This window comes from Chaetodon auriga, chromosome 9, assembly GCF_051107435.1.
Source record: "Chaetodon auriga isolate fChaAug3 chromosome 9, fChaAug3.hap1, whole genome shotgun sequence".
NCBI lineage: Eukaryota > Metazoa > Chordata > Actinopteri > Chaetodontiformes > Chaetodontidae > Chaetodon > Chaetodon auriga.
The window spans coordinates 5,189,294-5,211,356 of record NC_135082.1 but is presented as its reverse complement, the minus strand read 5'-3'; the positions used below and the strand labels follow the sequence as shown (position 1 = coordinate 5,211,356).

General features: G+C 41.6%; 1 long non-coding RNA gene across 1 annotated transcript; it reads left to right on the top strand.

The window, feature by feature from the left end:
- The first annotated feature begins 206 nt into the window (after positions 1-206).
- LOC143325960 (uncharacterized) lies at positions 207-18,247 on the top strand. The gene is made up of 3 exons (XR_013077593.1): positions 207-715; positions 3,383-3,507; positions 16,961-18,247. It is a non-coding gene; the product is annotated as an uncharacterized LOC143325960 (long non-coding RNA).
- Positions 18,248-22,063: the final 3,816 nt, after the last annotated feature.

The window sequence follows — 22,063 nt, the reverse complement described above, 5'->3', positions numbered from 1 at the left end:
TGTGTTAGTGTCGGCTTATTAGGAGATGAATGCGCCTGGCATTTAGCTTGTTGTTTGTTGCACAAATGAATTGAGAGAAAACAAAGCGTCAGAGGAGACTTTATTAGTCTCTGACACACACATACACAGCACACACACACACTACTGAAGAGATTAAAGGGTGTAATGGTGTGTTCAGACCAAACGCGAAGTGAATTTTTCGCACAGCGCCATTTCATACAAAGTCAGTACAAAGACTTTGAATTCGTGTCTATTCGTGCCGGGTGATGTAAATGGCGCTACATGAATACACAACATTCGCACCATTTGTGTAGACGCGAGTACAAAATATTCAGCTTGAGCAAGAAAACTTCACACATGTCGCGGGCCTTTGCAGAATGCTGTTTGGAGAGGACCGGGCGGAGCAGAGGGACAGAGCTGCTGCACCGTAGAGCTCTGGTGGAGAGGAATAAACACCAGCAGTCACATCGGATTCCACTCTGATCTGGAGATGTCTACCAGCGGGGAGGACAGCTCAGAGTTTATTTTTTGAAACTTTTGGGATTAAAAAGTGGATTCATCTTCCCAGCCTGTCTGCAGCAGCGAGCCACCTAGGTGCCGACCTGCACTGCTGGGTGTTTGTAATTAGTCTCTCTGTCCATGTTGACTGCTGAGTGGAGGAGAAATGTAATTTACTTCATGAACGTACAGAGAGAAGAGGAGGAAAGAAGATGAGGTGAGTCTCTGGTGAGAGTTGGGTTCAGTCAGAGGCTGAACACACACACACACACACACACACACACACCCTCAGACACAGTTGGTGTCTGCCGATGCTAGTTAGCTTATAACTAATCTACTGTATGGTGGCTGTTTGGACTGAATAAACACAATCCTGTGGTCAAACTCATTTGAGTAATCGGTCTAAACACGTCGAACTGTAAGCTCATGAGCACCTAAGCATGTGCATGGACCAACCCTGCCTCCTACAAAATATCTGCATATTGTATTAATTTGCTTTGCAAGTACAATTTGAAGGAAACATAATTACTGTTAGGGTGAGTCTCACTCGGCGGACAAAGAGCAGGGCTTTGACATCGTGTCTGCTGAAGTTGATGTCCTGCTTCCTGTGTGTTGTTAGCTTTTGGCAATGAATGGAGGCTAATGAAAGATTGTGTGGAGCATGAATTTTTTACATCAAGAAGTTTTTGGGCAGATGGAGATAGCTCAATTGTTTGTACATCACAAAAAGTTTCATGCTCTGTCATGTGAGGACAGCTTAATAAACTCCAACTATTTATGAGGACCTTAACATGTGACTGAATGCTCTGCACAACAACTATCAAGTGGACCTTAATCTCTCATGCTTGAGTGTACACGGAGACACATAACAACATAAAACTCACAATGTAGTCTCAGGGCAGTCTGTGGAATAATCAAAATGTAATATACAGGATTCATGTTCATGGACACACATTTTCCATTTCTCTGACACTACACAGCACGATCTTCACACTAATGTATTGCAGGTATCTTTCATGCCTGCACCACGTCCACCTCGCTCTCATTCTGCGGTCAAGTTAGCAATAGTTAATATGCAACGTCCTTTAGACTTTCAAAATGAAGCTGAATGAGAAACGTTTCAGGTGATGGTTGCAGTTTCACATCAGAAAGGAACCCAAGTACGTTTGACCCATCGATCCCAGCCACCCCGGCCACTTCACAATGTTGACTTTTTCATTCTTTACACTCCATGTGTCCATATCAGTTTGAAAGTCGTGCTGAGTGACACACACATACAAACACACACAAAAAAAGCTTGTCCATGCACATGAACCTATAGATTCCATTTGCGACTGTTTCACAGTCTGCCCTGATACTGGGCTGAAACTCACCATGAAGCTCCGTAAAGCTGAAGGGAGCTGCAGATTTGGTGATAATTGTCTGTAGCTTCATCACTGCGAGTGATCACTGTCACACTGTGAAACTGTTCAAATGTTGTCATTTGTCGCATTCTTATTTTAAAGATTATAACTGATTATATCAAACAGAGAAACAACCCAAAAAAAACCAAAAAAAAACACCAACAGTATATCAACATCTGCCATCTGTCACTTGCACACACACAATAACTGAGTCACTGGCTGGCTCTGAATTGGTGTAACAGGCTCACAGGGAAGATCAAGCAGAGGGAAGTGCGGATTAGAGATCAGAATTGGTTCAGTCTGCAAAGACCAGGGACAGAATGTTCAAACGCGAAGATCAATGACACGACACAAACACAGCTGATGAAGTTTAGAGCTCAGTATTAATATTTTCTCCTGGCCACTCTACAAAGATGTCTTTCCTCTCTGCTGAGTCCTTATCTTGTTGTCACTCTTGTTCTGTATTTCAGGAAAAGTCTCTTTCATAGTTGATTGGAGTGTTTATGCAAGCGAGTCACATGAAGTGAAACATACTATTTATCCTAAAACATGCAGGAAACCTTGTCAGATGAATAATTCATTGTCTGAACAATCGTTCTCTGTAGACATAAGCTTTCAAAACCAGAATTCTTACAAATATGGGATGTCAAAGAGACCGTTCACTGTTGGATCTCTGCCTCGAAAATAAAGCAGTTGTGTATCCCATTTGCAGTGAGTCCCATTTCTAATCATTTTGTTCAGGAGAGCTTTAGCCGATTAATTTCATACAATGCGAACCAAGTATGTCAGAGACTGTGAACCCAAGAACCAAATTAAGAAATCAACAGGGGTCTAAAAATATTCAGCACAGGAAATGTCATGCTGTAATGCTGGTAAAAGAAATAAATGGGAACTGCATAATAATAAAATTCAAGACAACATGAACAAAGTGTTCTATTAGATGACAATGTGTGTGTCTGTTTGCACGTGCGTGTGCATGTGTGTATTTACGTATGCATGTCAAAGTGAACGCTTATTGTGCTCAGAAATCCAATCTCAGGAACGCTTGGAAAATTACAATAGCGAAATAGCTAAATAAGTAGAACTGAATGGTCTCTGTTGTCTTTGATAAATATGTCTTTAATTCAATCTACTGGCATAATAATTTGAGAACATTCATCATCTCTACTCATGGTGAATGTTTGTTGATTTCTTTGGAGGGCAGGAGTTGATTAGATATAACACTTTATCAGTGTGGAGATACATTTCAGTCTAACCAGATAAACTGATCCTTGCACCGTCATAAGGCAATAGTCCCATTTGGACTAGGTCTGTTTCTTTATCATGATCGAGGTGATTAGATGAACCAGTCTATCTGAAGCTGACTTCATACTCTGCAGTTCTGATAACCGATGCTACGGCAGCATCTGTACAAACCTCTTTGGGAGCCGCCATGCATTGTTGTTTCAAATGAACAGTCGCTCCTCTCACTGTCAACACAGCTGAAGCCAGTAGTTCCTCATTGCACACAGACTGGTCCAATCCACTATGGTTTGATCACAAGCTCATCACTGGCAAGATGGATTCTCAGTTCGCAAGATAGGGAGAATCCCACTGCCTCGTAAAGGTAAGTACTCCACCTCTATCAACTGTGTTCTTCGACTGAAAGTGCAGTGAACTTGCGATGCCTTCACTTAACTTTCAAATCAAGTCCTCTTGTTTCCAGTGAATAGAAATGCATTTCTGTTGTGTTGACCCATTCACTTGCTTTCAAAGAGAGCAGGAAATGTAGCTGGGATGTAGGGGCACTACCAAAGCACCACTGCACCGATGTACAGCCTGAGTAAGTCTGTAACATGGCTGTACACCCATTGTCTTGTTACTATATTTTCGATTTTGTGTGTAGTTTTTACACTGCCCAAACTTTTTACATTATTTCATCACATTATCAGTTTTTACTACTGACAAGGAAAGCTAGCTGTTTAATGTTAGAGTAAGATTCAATTTCAAGGGCATGCTTCACACATTTGGCTAATGACAATGGGACCTGGTACTGAAAACACTTCAGTTCTTTCTTTAGAATTGTAATGAGACTCAAGATTGGCAAGTAATACCTGAGGACTATTTCCAAGGATGAATATGTTTGTCTTGGGATTTGGCTCAGTTGAGCAAAAGCTTTCCAGAACAAAAGCTGTGGCTCTTTGGTTCATAATCTTTGTTTGAACCTTTTCAATAGATTCAATTAAACCACATTATTCCCAAGGAGAAATCTGACTGTTGCAGGACCAAAGATTAACATGGACATTGCATTAAACAGAGACAGCCAACAGTAGTGACATTAAAACACTGTTGGCAGAAATACATTTCCCTCTCTTCAAAATGAAATACAAATTAATGAATAAAAATCATGCAGAAGCACAAAAAAAACTGAGAGTAATTGTAAGTTCAGTAATTACCTCCATCTTTGTAAACAATTAATTAAAATCATAATATTGCATTAAAGAAATAAAAATCTAGTCAGTACACATTTTGAACACACACCTTGCTATGACCTGTTCTCACCCTTGAAGTAAGATGCATTACTTATCTCCAAGTGGCGCTTTTTGTTTCCAAGATGCGCACACACACACACACACACACACACACACACACACACACACACATCCATCCACAAACACTGCATATTACAGTATTTGTCTTAGACGTCCTTGGTGAACAGGCTGCTGCACTAGACAGCTAAGCTGCTGAATGATATATCACACAGTGCTTTTGACACACCCAAAAAACACACACACACGCACGCACGCACACACACACACACACAAAACATATCAAGTCTAAGCCTCAAACTCAGCACCAAAGCATGCTCCTGTTGACTCAGACAAGGGCGACATGCTGATTCTCCTTCTCTCCCTCTCACACACGCACACACACACACACACCAAATGTACTGTCATTCATGCTCATGCATGTTCAGTAAAAACACACACTTCCCACATGGACACGCACCATCTCTCCTCTGACAGACACCCTATGAACATTCAAATGGGCTTAAAGGCTTTGTGTGTCATGTTATCCTCCAGCCCTGTGATCTACTTCTAACAGCTGAGCCTCCTCACCAAGGACGTACAGAGAGAGTAAGGATATAGCTTGTGCTATCAGTGTGTGTGTGTGTGTGTGTGTCCGTGTAGGTGTGTGTGTAAGAGTCAGCCTGCACATTTGTCTCTGTGAGTGTTCGACAGAGAAAGAGAGAATATGTGAGTGTGCATGTTGGTCTTCCCCTGCTTACAGCGAACAGCAGCACTTACTCAGTCAGCCTGATAAAGAGAGCATTATGGAAGCAATCCATTTGCCTGAAGAAGGCTTGCAGATGAAATAGAATAGTCAGGCTGCTGGGGGAAAGAGAATACGATTTGATGCATTACTCAACATGTCAAAAAGTATTTTTCCAATTTATTCCGTGTAACTTTGGGAGAGTTAGAGGGGCATTTGTTTTGAGAGCAGCCAGCGGAGCCCAGTGGTGCTGAGGGGTGGAGGGAAGAGGAGAGAAAGAAGGGAGGAGCGGGTGAGAAAAACTGGCAGCGACATTATGCTTTAAAAGTTGCACTAGGCAAGGTTTCTATGAAAAAAACAATAGTGCCCATTTTAGCCTAAATCACACACTGGGATGTAAAAGAAAACAGCTTCACACCCTGCTTATTAATGAACAGCCTGCATATGTTTAACCTCATTTCTGGGTGTTTTGCATTTGCATGCTTTGCATTATCAGCTGTGATGTGGTCTAATTCAGATGATGGGTATGGTTTCTCCAAGAAAAAGCTCCATAAGTGCAGTCATATTTAAAACTTTTCCTGCACTGCAGTGAGTAAGCAGTTTTGTCTTGAGAAAGCTGGAGCAGAAAAAAAATGGCTGAACTTCACGATGACAACCCCCATCATTTAGGTCCACAAGAGTGTGGAGTTCACTGATATCATTTAGATTTTTTCTGGTTAATACATTTAAAGGGCTACTCCGGAAGTTCAGTTTTACAGCTCAATAAAGTTGGTGGACTGGTGATAATTAAAGCAGGCAGAGATATCCTGAAATGTAGTTGCAAGTTGAGCTCGAGCTCCAGAAATCACTGGATCCTACACCTCCACTAATGCAACTCCAAAGCACAATTTGTGAAACCTTTCCTGCCTATTAAATGAGAACATCTGTCAAATCTAGTGCCTTCACGACATCACCCAGACTTTCTGTTAAGATGTTGAAGTGTCAGTCCCTACCTCTGATGATTTCTTAGACTTCAGAAAGCCAGACGAAGGAAACTGTTTTCACAGTCTGAGTTCCACTCCTCGACTAAACAGGCCGTCGTGTGTAAGATTTAAAACTCTTTAAAACTCTTTAAAACTTTAAAACCTTGGATATTTCAAATCACACAACCTTTTCTGTGTACATTATTTGCAGGGACAATGGAAGTCAATCAGAGGTTGGGGTAATGACAGAAACTCTACGTAATGACATCATACTGAACGCTGGGCGACATAGTTTCTGCTGCAGCCCCCACAGCACCACAGGGCCCCACGTCCACGATTGTTTGTAGAACTCTTTAGACCCCAAATGCCATGTGTCTTGACTAGACTGCTTCTTCAGGACAGATTTGGGGATTTGTTTATCCTCTGCTGACTCACAGGGGCTGGATCATATCTTAAGAGGTGACACAGAGTTACGACAGGTACCCACAAGGCAACACATTTGTAGACAGACAAATGTTCTGTCAACTGGAGAATCCACTTCACCAAACCTGCATGTTTTTTGGGCATGTGGCAAGAAACCATACAGCCAGGCAGAGAACACGCAAACTCCACATGAAGCAACAGTGCTCAGCAGGTAATTTTTCTTTTTCCTTTATCACTTTAACACCAAATTTGAACTTTAAGTTTTCAAGGATTTATTACAGAGTTGAACTTCCTGATTGCTTTGAATCTTAACTGCGGTATTAAAGGTTAAATTGTGTTTAATCTGACATTTTATCAGAACAAATATCAAATCTAAGGTGAAAGGTGTGTACAGAGAATTTTTGGCATATTGTAACTAACTGTCTTTTGGTTACGTTACTGTCCCAACTACAACTCAGACCCACATATGAGGACATTATCACACTCAAGTGCTCAACAGGGGCTTTGACTCAGGTCCATCAGAGCCACTATCAAATGTGTCCCCATTAGAGGACATTTTTCTGTAGGACATGACTTGTATCCTTAATGTCTTTGTTGCTGGAACAATAGAAAACAAGTCTATGAAGCAATATAGCACATTACAAGATGCAGTTAAAAATGAGCAAAACGAACGTAGAGAGGGCGCAGTGAGAGAGAGGCCGCAAGCTAAAAAAGTGAACCTGAACAGAAGCTGAAAAGTAACTTCATTTGTTCTGTGTTTCACTGTGGTTACTCTCAGCAGGCAGGCTCAGAACGGTTGCGTCCCAAATATCAAGCACATTTGATGAGGACATATCTCCCTCCAGACACAGCTGCGGTGCTCAGGAACAGTGGGGCGCTGACCTTCTCCCAGCAGGGTGTCAATGAGGCGCTGCCAACATGTGTATTCTGACTGCTACAACTACAACCCATCTGGAACTCACTTTTCATCATTTCAGAAATACTCAAAGACACACATTCTTCCTTGCTTTCTCTTGCAATTGCAAGCTCTCTTTTGTTTTTTGTGGAATCAAAAGCAAATCCTGCACCATCCTGTAACACTTAAAAGACTAAAAAACACTACAATATGCTTTATTTTTATGATTTATGTTTGTCTCTCAAAGATAATTGTTGTTAAATGTTTGACACAATGTTGAATCAATGCCATTTCAGCACAGCCCTTCAGAAAGCAGAGCAGAGGTTTGCTTTCAGTCTTCCAGTCAGGAATCACAGAGGTAATTACAGAGTACTTTCTTTTTATTTTTTTCCCACTTGTGCAGACTTTAAAATGAATCCCTGAAAACAAAATATGAATCATCAACTGCATTTATGCAAGAGAAAATCACATAACTAATCAAACCCCAGTAACTCTGATGTATAATGACATTTAATTGCTGATTCCTACCTATTCATAAGATGAATGAATCTGTCTTCTCTGTATCGAGTTCAACCTGTTTTTATCAGCTGCTATGGTAATAAAGAGGGGCCTAACTGGATTCAGACTTAGAACACTGTGTTTATAGTGAATATACACACTTGCTTTGTTTTTGTTAGGTCGCACGCCTCTAACCAGTTGTGAAGTGGAAATAAGGAGATTCTGAAGAAGTCTTAGTGGGCTGGAATTGATCCGGGCCGATCTGGATTAACTCTGCTGTGGACTGCTGAGCTTACAGAGCTTATTGCTCATAGTCTCATTGTCATACAAACTCACACTTTTTGTTAACTGGTAGGAGAGTAAATGAATGCCCCCATCTGAGATGGCACAGGTTGAATTCTTTATGATCTTAACTCCCCAATTATTTCTCAACTTCTACGAGAAAACACAAACACACATCAGTATGCATCATTATAATACACGCATAAGGCGTTGAAACTTAAAATGAATAAAATAATAGACAAAAATGAAAAAGTTTAGCGTAAGGGTTGCTTGGGCAGTAACTGAGGTTGCCTATGTGACAGATAAACACTTGAGTATATCAGTGGGCTGACAGTGAGCAGCCTGACAGCATGATATGGATGCTTTGTCCACAGCTACCTTTATTCCATCGTCTCTTTTTTTTGATATGCATTGATATTCAACTCAAAAGATTTTAAAAAAAAAAGTATGTAATATTTCAGCCTCTTTTGGGTAGTTTGCTTACATCAGGTGTATCAGGTCTGGGGAATTAGTAAGTTATTCATTCGTTCATACTTCTCAGTCTACATCTATATGGAAATAAAAATGCACATAAAAAGACGAGTGCAGAGCAGAGGCTGCTGCCGTGCATGAGACAACTCTCACTGTTTCTCAGCTGTAAAACCTTTTGCTTTTACTCTAAATATTGCCACTTAACACGTAGTTGTTGCTATTGCTCTCACCACCCACACATGAAACTCTCATCTGCAAGGCATTCTGGGAAACCTTGGTAATCACAGACTGGAACAGAAGTCGACCAGATAGATTAAAAAAAAAAAAAAAAAAAACCTCTCTCTCTGTATCTCTCTCTCTCTCCCTCACACACACACACACACGCAAACACACGCACACACATTCCCACTTCCTTTCTCGTTCTCTCTTTTTCACACTTGCTCACAACAGTAAACTCAATTACGCAGTACTTGATGATCAAGGCTTCGCGTACAACAACCTCTCATCGCCTTGACACTCGTTCTCCATCACGCGTACACACTGGCACTCCTTAAACATCACGTACCACATACACACTTACCAACCTCTTATCATTTAGAGTGGTGAACTGTGGGTTGGAGTTGTGATATTAGTCTCATTAAAGCAACCGCTAATTACCGAGACCTGAGACAACAGAGGAAATAATAAGAGGAAGTCTGGATGTTCACTCCACTGAGACTCTGCTGCTGCCTTCTGCACTGGAGTGGCAGCCGGTGAAGAGGGTCTCATTACCCACACACACCAACACGCAAACATGCACAGAGGTATGGCAGCTTACGCACATTCACAGAAGCACATGTGCTGAAGATTCAAACACACATTTATCTGCCCAGATTCCACCATGCAGGCACACACACACATACTTATGTGCATACAAGTACAATGGCAACACACACATACACAGACAAACATGCACACTCACAATAAAACATGCACAGATGGATGGGAGCCTCCACACATTCACACATGTACATGCATTATATGTGAAGGCGCACAACCTGCACATACATGGTCACGCATATACTGGAAGCGACATAATGTCCACATGCACAAACATGCATTGAGATATGGTAACTTACACACATTCACATGCTATAGATGACAAACACACACAGCTCGCAGACACCACTGTGCATACACACATATTTAAGCATACACAAGCAGCATGGTGACACACACACAATCATGCACAGAGGTGTGGTAGCTCGCTCACATTCATGCACGAACATACACTACTCACGAAAACCCGCAGTGACTACACCTACACCACCATGCATGCGTTTACACACATTCATTCATACACACACGTACCTACATACGCTCACACACATGAATGCACCCACATGCACTAACACACACACATACATGCACGTGTACACACAATATCATATCACAAACACATGCACACTTGCTCGTGCGCCCGCACACACACACACACACACACACACACACACACACACACCTCATTATCACACACAGATATGCACACACATTTGCTTCTCCATTCTTTATTATTTTTCCTCCATAGAGGTGCCATATTATTTAGAGAGCTTTATCAGACATAGACACATACACACACACGCGCACACACACACAGACACACACTGTACAGCTTCTGCTAATTATGAATAATAAAGCTGAGGTTTAAATAATTGCCATGGTGGTCCTTTGGTGCCTCTCCAGCAGCTAAGTGGGTCACACTTGATGGAGCGTTTCCTTCCGATCCGTCCAGCATTCAAACCCCCAATAATAGCGAGGAGGTCTGGGAATTCAGTGGCATGACATCCCGCGGAAATTATCCAATATAGGCAGGGAGTATTTTTGGCAGGAAGCAAAAGGTCCTCTAGCTTGGGAATTCTCCATGTGGCATTTCCTATTGTGTGGAGGGGGAAAAAAAAAAATCAGATTCCATTACATTCGAGGGCACAAATCATTTTGGGAAGACGGTCGCACTGTCACTCCGATGTGATTGTGGAATCAGAGGAATGCAGTGTTTTCTACCAATAAATCCCCAACTGAAAACCAAAATAATAGGACAGGGAATGCTGGGAGTTCTTCCTGTAGAAATCCTGTTACATCCCCAGTATGCAACTGATTTGGCTCCAAAATATTCATTAGCCTAGGACGTTAAATCTCCAATTAGATCATGATAATCTGGGGATTCTACAATGAGTTGCTTGGTCTTAGATGTATGGTTTCCTATGCCCTAAAGGCTAAATTGTGTAATCACCAAAGTAAAATTCAGTGTAAATTTCCATAAAATATACATATATTTGGACTCATCTCTTATCCTATTTCTGAAGTCAGTAGCACTGGCACGAGCTCACAGGTCCCTATAGTGTATTTCAACTTCCAAGACATCCATATGTATAGAGTTAATGTGGAGTTAAACTCTTCATTGTGAATTTCCTTCATCATATTCCCCGTGCTGGAGGTGGAAATTATTTATAGAATTAAATGTAAGCCTTCAGTTCTTGGCAGTTGAATACCAGATAAAGAGCCAATTCTCTGGAGTCACGTGGTAATAATGTGGCACCGTATGCAGTGGGATTAACTCATATTGAAGTTCCCTTTCCCTCCCAAGACAATATCAATTATTCTGTTAGTAGATATACTGTACTATTCCATATATAGCCAGCTCTCTGGATGCTGCTACTATAATTTATGCATAATGTTCAGTGCATAATTATTTTGAAGTCCCCCCCGTTCTAATTTCATGTTGTTGGATTTTCTCCATGCTTCATCCTGAAAAGATTGTTCCATGTCCTCAAAGGCACAAGTTCATATATAATGACAAAAGGATGAAACATATCTGAAGAAGAATATAAAAAGGATAAAAAGAACAGTTCACAGAACGCACAAAACTTTTCAGCAAAGTCTTAAGACGACGCAAATATTTGAAGACAGAAAATAAGGACGAGGTTCTCTGTTCTTTGTTTTGGTATCTGGGCCGGACGAGCGTATGTGGGGTTGCTCCCTGTGAAACCGTCAGGACATATGTTACGGGCGTTAGCTGTTCGTTTCTTCTAACCTGTTCATTCTTGAGCATCTCCAGTTCAGCAGTGCGGGACCCATGACGTCATCAGGGATTCCCTTTCGCGGCAGCTCCTGATTTGGAGATGCCTCTCCCCCAGTCCCAGAACCGCCCCCCCCGGCTGTGATTTTCTGTGATCAGTTCGCCTCGTCGTGCCTCTTCGAAAGAGTTGTGATTTTGGTATTGATAGTGAGTCTATAGATCCGTGTTGGTTTGTAGATCCACCAGTAAGTTCTGTTGGATTAATTGCACTGAGGCACTAGGTTTGGGGAGCTGGGCTATAGTTAGTTTATTTTGTTGTTCACACATCACTGTGCATCACACCACCGGCAACTTCTCTGTTCGCGCATTCGGTTTATGGGTGGTGGTCCCCGTGTAATTTTTGTTGAGGTAAGAAACAGGGCAGGCAGATAAATTTCTTCTTTTGTTGTTCTTTGTAGGATAGTTAATTTTGGGGTGGAATTGGGGATAGGCGTAGCTGTGTTTTGTTTGTTTTATGATTTGCCGCCACCCGCCACCCGCCGCCCTCTCCCTTGGTTATTCCTATATTTGGGTTTGTTTGTTGTTGGTGTTAATTTTTGTTGTGGTTTGGTTTCATTAAACAATAAACGGCATTCTGCTTTTTAACATCACAGCACCGTGTAGCTTCCCTTTATCCCTAGCTTTATCCATCAAAGGGTCGTAACAACATATATTGTGGTCATAGTGGTTTGCCAGCCATGTCCCAAACATTCAATAGAAACTATCAAACCTTATACACCTTCAGCATATTTTACTTGATGTTTTAGGTTCCTAGCATTAGCAGGATACCTATAGTTGCATAGTTTAGGTCAGTCGGCAGACTGAAGGAATAGCTACTTGCAAAGCTGACTATGTCACTAATGTCCAAAAAAAAACCAAAAAAAAAAAAAACAACTATGCTGTAAAAATCAACATTCCAACCAAGAAAATAATATCCCAGACATCCTGTTGTGCAGCGTACTTACCTCATCGCTTGACGTTCTTCACAAACTTTAGCTTTGGCCTTTCTGTGTGAAGTTTGCATGTTCTTCCCGTGCATGCGTGGGTTCTCTCCGGGCACTCCAGCTTCCTCCCACAGACCAAAAACATGCTCATTAGGTTAATTGGTGACTCTAAATTGTCCATAGGTGTGAGTGTGAGTGTGAATGGTTGTCTGTCTGTGTGCCTGTCTATGTTGCCCTGCGATCGGCTGGCGACCGGTACCCCGCCTCTCGCCCATTGCTAGCTGGGATAGGCTCCAGCCCCCCACAACCCCGAAAGGGATACGCGGGTATAGTGTTCACAGCACCTTGCTGAGTACACAAAGGCAGTGGGGATGGACAGACTCGTCTAGTGGCTGAAAAATCTCTTATATAGAACATTTAAACGGGTACTCCATTAATTTTGCATGTGAATGGGTATGAGTCAGTCTATGCATCAGAAGGTACGCTACTCTGTTGTACAACGTCCTCTGCGGCTCTAGAGGCGGCTTTCTAAAGTCTGAAAACAATAACCCTACTGATGTCGTCTTCTGTCTGAGGAGACTACAGATTTTTAATCGGAGGACTGTGCCACAAACTGTGCAAGTGCATTTTTAAAGATGTGTGTGTTTACCAGGCAAGGAGTGTCCAATTCAAGATGCTTTCGAGTTGCATTACGGTGTAGTGCAGTGCAGCGCAGCGCCCAGTGTTTTGGAGCTTGACCCATTGTCAGGGCTAAAAGTCAAGATATCTCAGCTCCTAAGTTTGACCTTTTCTTTTGTGAGTCTTCCAATTAACGGAAGAACAATATTTCTGGTGTATCCCTAAAAATACATTATCTGGGAACAAGGTATGACATTTATGGTATACTTACATATGAATACCAATGAATATACTATATAGACTCACTGAGGCCCACTAGCTAGTGTGTCAACAAAGACCTGATCCCTCATAAAATTAGAAAAAAATAACTAAATAACCAGGAGCAGTAAAACACAGAGGAATGATTAAAGTATCAATCAAAAGCATCACCAGTAAAACACTCACAAGTAAGATTAATGATACCATTAAAGAGTTCTGCAAAATTACCCAGACTGAAGACAGAATCAGGCTTTTCATACTTTTCCTTTCTTATGCTGTAAAAACTTCCCACCACTGCAACCCAATGTAACCACCATGACAACTACCTACCAATCTTAAGTTTTAGAATTAAAGAGGGTAAAAGTTTATCTTTAAATTTGTTTTCATTTTCATTCTGTGATCTGAGAACAGCAGTTTGTAGATTGAAACTGACATACCTTGTTTTTTCCTTTGACAAATGTGTTGCTTTCTTTACGTCTAGACAAGTTTAATTAGATTTGATACAGTCAGTTTCAACCGATTCTTATTGCCTTTCATATAAAATCCTAGATTTTCATAGTCCAGCCTATTCAGCTGTGACTTAAAGGGAATTCCAGCTGAGTGATTCTGGAGTAGTCAAGCTTTCATCTTAAAGTGTTGTTGCTGCAACAAATTAAATCTTAGTAAAAGCATCTTATCTCGTCTTACTACTCCTTTTTATTCCCCTTTTCTTCCTGTACACAAACATGGAAATTGAAAAGACTATTACTTTGATGATATTTTGTATCTGCCTATTAGCGAGACTGCACAGCGGCTGCACCGATTCTGTTAGATGATAGATTTTCTCGTGTTATACATCTCATCCAGTCTATGTGACAGTGATACAGGATGGACAGATAAATGAGGTGTGCATAAGACAGAATCAAAGAGGACAAAAGAATGAAGATAAAAGGACAGAGACGACATTGTGAAGCTGTGAATGGAGACACTGAATCATGAAACGCCTGCATGTGACTGAAAGACAAGGAGGAAGTGTCCCGGTCTTGATTACAGCTGTGGTCTGTGCCTCTGACAGCCAGTAAAGGTCAGGAAGCCACAGGGAGCCTTAGCCACCAATGTCAGCCGTTCACCTGGGAGATGACTGTGTGTGTCTGTGTGTGCGCGGATTATATTTCTCCACATGTATACGTAAGCGTGTGTGTGTTTCCACTATCCCCCGATGTTCCTGAATAGGCAGAGCAGTCTGCAGGCAATAATAGGGATGAAGGTAATAATAAGCTGACAGGGAAGAGGTTCATATTCATGTGTTCTGAGGGATGTCAAAGGCTGTCAAACGTGCCACTGGATGTGTGTGTGTGTGTGTGTGTGTGTGTGTGTGCGTGTGTGTGTGTGTGTGTGTGTGTGTGTGTACGCAGAGAAAAGACAGACAGGACCACGTTCTTGCTCTCTCCAGATTACAAGAAAAGGTCTACGCTCAGGTTCCATGTCTATGGTCATCAGTCGTGTCTTTGTCTCTGTAAATGTCGATGTAAGTGTGCATAAGTGTCCATATAAAGGTCCATATTCACTCCCTCCACAGGCTGTCATATGATTTCAATGGTGCCATTTGGCAAGTAAGAGCACCTTGTCAAATGTGTCTCGCAGAATTCCTCTAGAAATTTACATTTAGAAAGCTCCATAGATAGGTTATGGTATTTGGAAAAGTAATGAAGGGAGAGGAATGAAATAGATTGCATTGTTAGAGTGCTGTCGTACAGTCAGTGCATGATATAAGGCACTTTCTGGCTGATGGGGGGGGTGGGGGGGGTTAGCCACAGGTAGGACAACCAGGGTTGTGGCTACAGATGGGAGTGGTGCAATGTGCCATACTAATGAAGGAGAACTGCATGTATATGATCAAAATTATTTTCCCCATTTGATCTCATCAGCCTACACAGAAACTTGCACTGTGAAGTCTTCCCAGTAAGAAACTGTACAGGTTCACATACTGAACCCATCATTTACGGAACTGGTTGTAAGCGGAGCTAAGCAAGACCTAAATGTAAGAAAGCCAGAAGAAAACAGCAACCTCAAAGTATAATTCAACCATCAATTGGTGCATTATTAATATATTCACCAGCCATATTCAAATCCTCATGCCAAATGACGTTCTTGGCATCTCCACAGCTGCACTGTAAAACATCAGACAGGACTTTAATGGAACCAACTAATCATTCCTCATTAATTTAACATAAATAAGTTTGACAAATTTTTCCTTTTTAGGCCATTTCACAACTTAGAAACACGAGTTCTTCTGACTAGAAGTCGTTTGACTTGAAAGGATGTGTTGAATGAATGTGCTGCAATTAAAATTCTAAATAAAGATGATCAGCATATTTGCAGACTTCCCAGCATGCATTGTTTTGAGAATTAAAACTCTTTGTTCTATTAAGATTAGGAGGTTGGAAACGCAGAGTTATCTCTGTATTTTGCCAATGATGGAGCATTAGCATATCTAATGTTTCATGAAAGAATCATACCTGCTGTTACTCTAAGTGATTTTCTGCTTGAATCATCATGATGTTGAAGAAGAGTGTATCTTATGAGTCTGACAGCAGAAAAATGAGCAAAGGCAGAAAATTTCATCAAGTTAGGCAAGTTTCATATCTCCAAGGGTGTGATTTCCAGTGGGGCATGTCCCCATCACTTTTCAAATTCCTTTTTTTTTTTCAGTGTCAGTGTCCTCAAACTGCATAGCTGCCAAACCCAAATGTGAGACAAGAGGAGATTTTGATCCGAGATTTGTTTAAATAATACCAGCACTCACAGTTGAGGCAACATAAAAAACAAACAAACAAACAAAAAAAACTAGAAGAAGAAATTGGTGATCCTCAGTGGGAAGCTGTTTATCTGCTAATCGATGTCTAACTACTGAGATCAAATATATCCCCCAGCCTGACTTGATGTGAAGCCTGTAGCAGGGCTTGTTCGGGGAGTGTAGCTACACTATTCAACATCCAGTAAATGTAAATGTGTGTGCCTACATGTTTCTGCGGCAAGAACATTGCTGATAAAGAGCATGCAGTCCAGTCAACTTCACCTGAATAAATTAAATGCAGTGCAGACTGTAATTATGTTAGGTATGATAATCATGAAGTTGGCCAACAGTGGACTGCAAGGCCACACCGTGGAGCCTGCAGGGTGGATGCCAGTAGTATCAAGGACTTTAATTATTAAGCAGCTAGTCTCTAGACATTGTTTTGCACAGTTCTAAGCAATTAAAATGCACATCAAGGCAATTAGAAAGCATTTAAAACACCATTGCTATCTTGGGGGTGTTCATAATATCAGAGTCAATGAAACAAAACTCGCTTTTTTTTTCTTTTCTTTTTTTTCCTCCTTAGTTTTCTGAGACTGGGGTGGGAACCAGTGTTGCAGAACTGATGAGAGTCCTGGCGGTTGTGTGGTTGTATAATCCTGCCAGCATACTGGACTATAAATGGTCAGCGAGCTGAAAAGAAGACTGCAATACCACCAAGATCCCTGCATGACCCAAAGCCTTAAATCAAATCTATCCATCTATCTATCTGCTGTTTATCTTGATTTTGAGGCAGCTGTTGTGCATAAGATCTATGCAGGGAGCATACTTTTCTTCACTGCTCCAAGATCTGGCAGTGATCCAGGTAAGCATTGGTGTGTGTGTGTATGTGTGTGCTAAGCTCCCTAGTTTATATTCCTAGCATGCACTGTAAGTGCTGCTTTACTTATTGCAACACTCAGTAAAAAAAAAAAACATATAGAAAAACTTACATTTTATTCCAAACTTTGTGACTGTTAGTGTTGCAATAAACCACTCTGTGAATTCATAAGAAGTGAAAAGTAGACCGCAGTAAGTTTTTACGAGATAGGAATGCTCATGGAATCAAACCAACACACAATTTATAGTGGCAGCATTTACTTTATGGTGTATTGATGTTGCTGAAAGGAGACGGGCTGTTTAGTCAGTTTCTACACCTGCAGCCACACCATGGCAGGAAACACTGACACGCTACTGTTGGCTATTCACTGCACCCATACTTTTCTCATTCTCAGACAATTGCTGACTCATCAAAATGACAGTAGAAATCAGTCTTGAGATTTTTTTTGTTATTGAAAGATTTCCTGTAGTAGGTTTTCAACATTTTTTTTTTCAAAAACTATGGGTGATTTCAAGTTGCACCAATCAATATTTTCCACATGAACTGTCACATCGACTGACTGTGTAGTGTAAACGGTGTCACTCGTAGTGACAAATCCACAGAGAACTGTTAGCCAGTGCTGCTTTCTCTTTAGCTCTGTATAATTCTTCAGCATCTCTGAGCTCATTATGCTGATTTTACTCTTTTCTATATTTATCGTTTGCGTCAGTCTCACTACTCTCATTAAAAATTCCCTTCCAGCAGAAAAAAGCTCTGGTAACCAGCTGTTACGGCTGCCACCGTTTTTGGGGTGTTTTTGTGTGTGTTTGTGTATGTGTGCTTGTGTCTTGCATGTGTGTGACTGGTTGCAGGTGAAGGGGTGTGGGAACCGGACTCCTCCTCCTAACCAGCCGCCGCCCAATCGCCTGCAAGCTGTCATTTCCTGCTGGCTACAAGAGTCGTCCCAGCCTGGCAGTCTGCGGCTGGCATCTTTGGTGACCAGTCCTCGGCACAGGAGAGACCCCATTTGTTGCGACTGTAGCAGCATAGAAATATTGTCTATTTATCTATGCACTGCTGCACGTAATGAGCCGGGCGACGGCCAATCAGGGAAACGAGCGGCGTATAAAAGCGACAGCTCGTTCCCCGGGTCCGTCCTCTCTGCACTTCACCTGATGCGTCATTTCCGGGTCAGAGCTGTCGGTCCTTAACAGATTGCTGTGCACCGCTTCGTGCCTCCCTGAGTTTATTCCTGTGCGTGGCCTTTGTGTGGTTGAGAGCTCTGGTGACTGTCTGCAGCCCTCTCGCTTCCCTTGTGTGTGTGCGCGTATATGCCCATCTTCAACAGGTTAAACGGCGATCAGGCCGCGATAATCAGCTGACTGGGGCCACTGCTGTTTTGTCTCCACAAGAAGTTTCCTCCGCGTTGCTCTGGCGGAGCGAGTGGTCTTGCCACGGCGGCTCGGCCCGCGAGTTTAATAAACCTTTTTAACCGGGTTGCGTCCCTCTTTCTTAACCGGATGCATGCGTGTTTCCTACTCTCCCTGTCCCTGTTTTATTTACATTAGGTTTATTTGGTTGTATTTTGTTTATTTCGATTTTGTATTCTTTCTTTCATCCCATTCATTTAGTTATTTGACTTAGTTTGATTTCAATTGTCTCCTTTGTTTCTTATGTTTGCTGGGTTAATTTGAGGGGTTTGTCCCTTGGTATTGTTTGTTATAAGTTCTAATTTAAATGATTTATTTTTGTATATTTTTGGTTTGTTTGAACTTTGGTTTGATTTTGAATGATTTTGTTGGTTTCTCTTCTGTTGTTGCCCCCGTCCCACTAATTTGTTTTCCCCCTTTTCAGCTGCTGGAGGCCGGTGGTGGTGACGGTGCCGGTGAAAGGTGGTGGTGTCCTCCGGTTTGTGTGCTGTGCTCCCCTGGGATTTGGTCACTTCACTGTCCATCACGTGTGTGTGTGTGGGTGTTTTAAGTTGGTATTACTTTTTCATATTTGTTTGGCTCACTCCCCCTTCACTAGCACTCACCCACCCCGATGCCTCAGCTCCTGATCAGGTCCCCCTTTTTCCTCCCTGTGTGAATGGTTTGCTTTTAAAAATACAATTTAATAAACTTGTCCTTTAACCCTTGGAACCACGTCTCTGCCCATCAGTAGAAACGGACCTGTGTGTCTATTTCCCTGGGTGAAATTCCCGGGGTGGCGTTGTCGTGCAACAGTTAGTGTGTACAAGCATACATACAGTACTCTGATCAATCACTTCCTCCTACTCTCCCTCGCCACACGACAGAGTTGTCAGAGTTCGACTTTTGATATTGTTTTGGCTACCAGACTCGAACTGAGCCAGGCTTAGACGGGGACTGATTTGCACATTCACTTAGTCATATTGTTTGTTAGTTACACTAGGATTAGGGGTGCTATTTTGTTTTGTATTTTGGTTCTTATTTCATTAATTTGAAAAGCACCCAAATTGCTCTTTTCGTTGTCTGGGCCTTTTGCCTGTTGTGTATTAAAACAATTTTGAAGCACTTTGATTTAAATAAATAATTACTTTTCAACCCCTTCCATCGGTTGTTTTTTGTTACTTCCCGACCCCCCTAGTAAGTTGGCCCCCCTGTAAGCTGCTCATCACCAGCGTAACACAGACAACTGGTGAACATAGGCAAACATTTAGCAGCTAAAGAGCCAGATGGTGGAGACCAAAATGGAGCTATGAGAGAGAGAATATCAGAATTACACTCGCCAGGTGGACACAAAAACGACTTCAAACGAATGTGAATGTTGCTCTGTGTCTGCTGGATGTGAAAAGAGGCAATTGTTTGGCACTGTTTTCCTCAATTTATGTACCAGTGGGGTTTACAACTTGTTCTACCTCCCCTGAGTCTTAATGAATCCACTGGGTTTTGAGTTTTTGCCCTGCATGCAGACTGGCAAGATATCTCAGCAACTACTGGCCAAATTGCATTTTCATGGCTCCCAGATGATTAATACTGATGCCTTTGTTTCTTGCATTTTCTCTTACGTCTCCCAAATGCCAAAATGTTAGCTTTGCATAAAAGATTTTTCATTATGTAGGAAGCAAAATGCCATTAAATGTGCAGATAACTTTCAAATACCTGAGAGGATTAACCTATTTTAATGACATCCTGGGCTTTAGCATCAACCTCAGAACAAACTTCAGAGTTTTCATATTTTGCGCTGTTCTGACCTCACAACACACAACACAAAGTCCTCTGCATCTGTATCTGTTCATTTTGATTGATTACCCTTCAGCCTAGTCCATCTTCATCAGAAAATACCTTTTTACAATGCCACAATCCTGTTGCTGTTCATTAACGCACAGGTTTATAGTAGTTGGACTTTTTTTTTTTCTTTTTTTAATGTCACCTATGTGAAAGCCTTGTGCATCTCAAATGTCAACTTTTCAAACACAAAGTAAAGAGCCACAGTTTTAGCTTGACCTTTTCAAAATTTGTTCAGTGGAGAGTTTCAGGTGTCAAACACTGTGTAATCCTTCAACAAGAGTTAGAAACACCTGAAATTTAAGGTTTTCAGCGACACATCCTGTCCTTTAGCTGATCACATTATTCACAGTGTTATGAAAAGAGCTGATCCATGTCTGTCTATTATGACTGATGTGAGACGGAGGCACAGTTCAGTTTTAATCTGCTGCTCAAGATACGACCAGCCAATCGAGACCTGACCTTTCCATTATTATCTGACTTCCAGTTGACATGCTGCATTCATGTCAAAAGGGAAAAGCATTCATTTTAAGGAAAGAATGTACATACTCAGATTACGAGGTGATGATTTCTCCGAGCCACACCAGAGGAGCGCAGCTCCCATTAAGTTTAACAGCACAGCAGTGTGGATATGATAAAACAGTGTACCTGTTTCTACCTTATCATGCTCTTTTAAAAAGCCCCCCTCTAGACAGGTCTCACTCTGTGAGCTTGTTTAACCCGTGATGGTCTGAGCCTTGTCGGACATGTTATTTGTCAAAGGCAGCAAAAACAAAAAATTCTAGACAAACAATATTTTTCAAGACAAAATATGAATCACATGACATATTGTTGAGAAGGGTTATGGTTCAGAGCTGCGTTTTAGTAACTTATATTAAAGATTCACACGGATTTTGAAGGGGGTTCTCTTAATTGTGGAACAGATCCGCAGAGTAGGCCAACAATGTGAAAAGCCAATAAATGTTATTTGTATGCAAAATCAAAGCTTATCCATGATAGTATTGCCTATCTTTGGTTTCAGGTCTTTGGTTCGGTGCTTCAGTGTGTTTCAAGATCTTTACCAAAATGGGATAAACACACAGTAATCTACACAGTAATAATGTTTCATAAATAAGTGATTAAACCCAAGCCTTTCTCTACTCATGCTCAGTGGATTAGTTGCTGACCCACAAAATCATTGTGATTGGCTGCTCCAGCAGAACGTGCATTGCAATGATTTGTTGTTGCTTTTCGTTCAAACAGATGATGATGCGACCACGGACAATATGACAAAAGTGCTGCCATAACCTTGTTGTGCTCAGTGTCTCAGCCCGTCTGAACTTGGGAAAAAAGAAAGAAAACCTACATCGGACATCTGACGAAGCAAAGACGAAAACATAATGTGAGAAAAGGCATTGTGTGAGTCTCACGCTCAGTCAGTGAGAGTTGGCAGCTCTGCTGGCAGTTCTGTCAAAAACGGAGAATTGAAAACGGAAAATGAGAAACACAAACCAAAAGACAGGCGATATCATCACACTGAAGCTGTGATATTGGACACAAATCACATTTCTTTGACTTTTCCCCATCTCATCGTATCTCATAT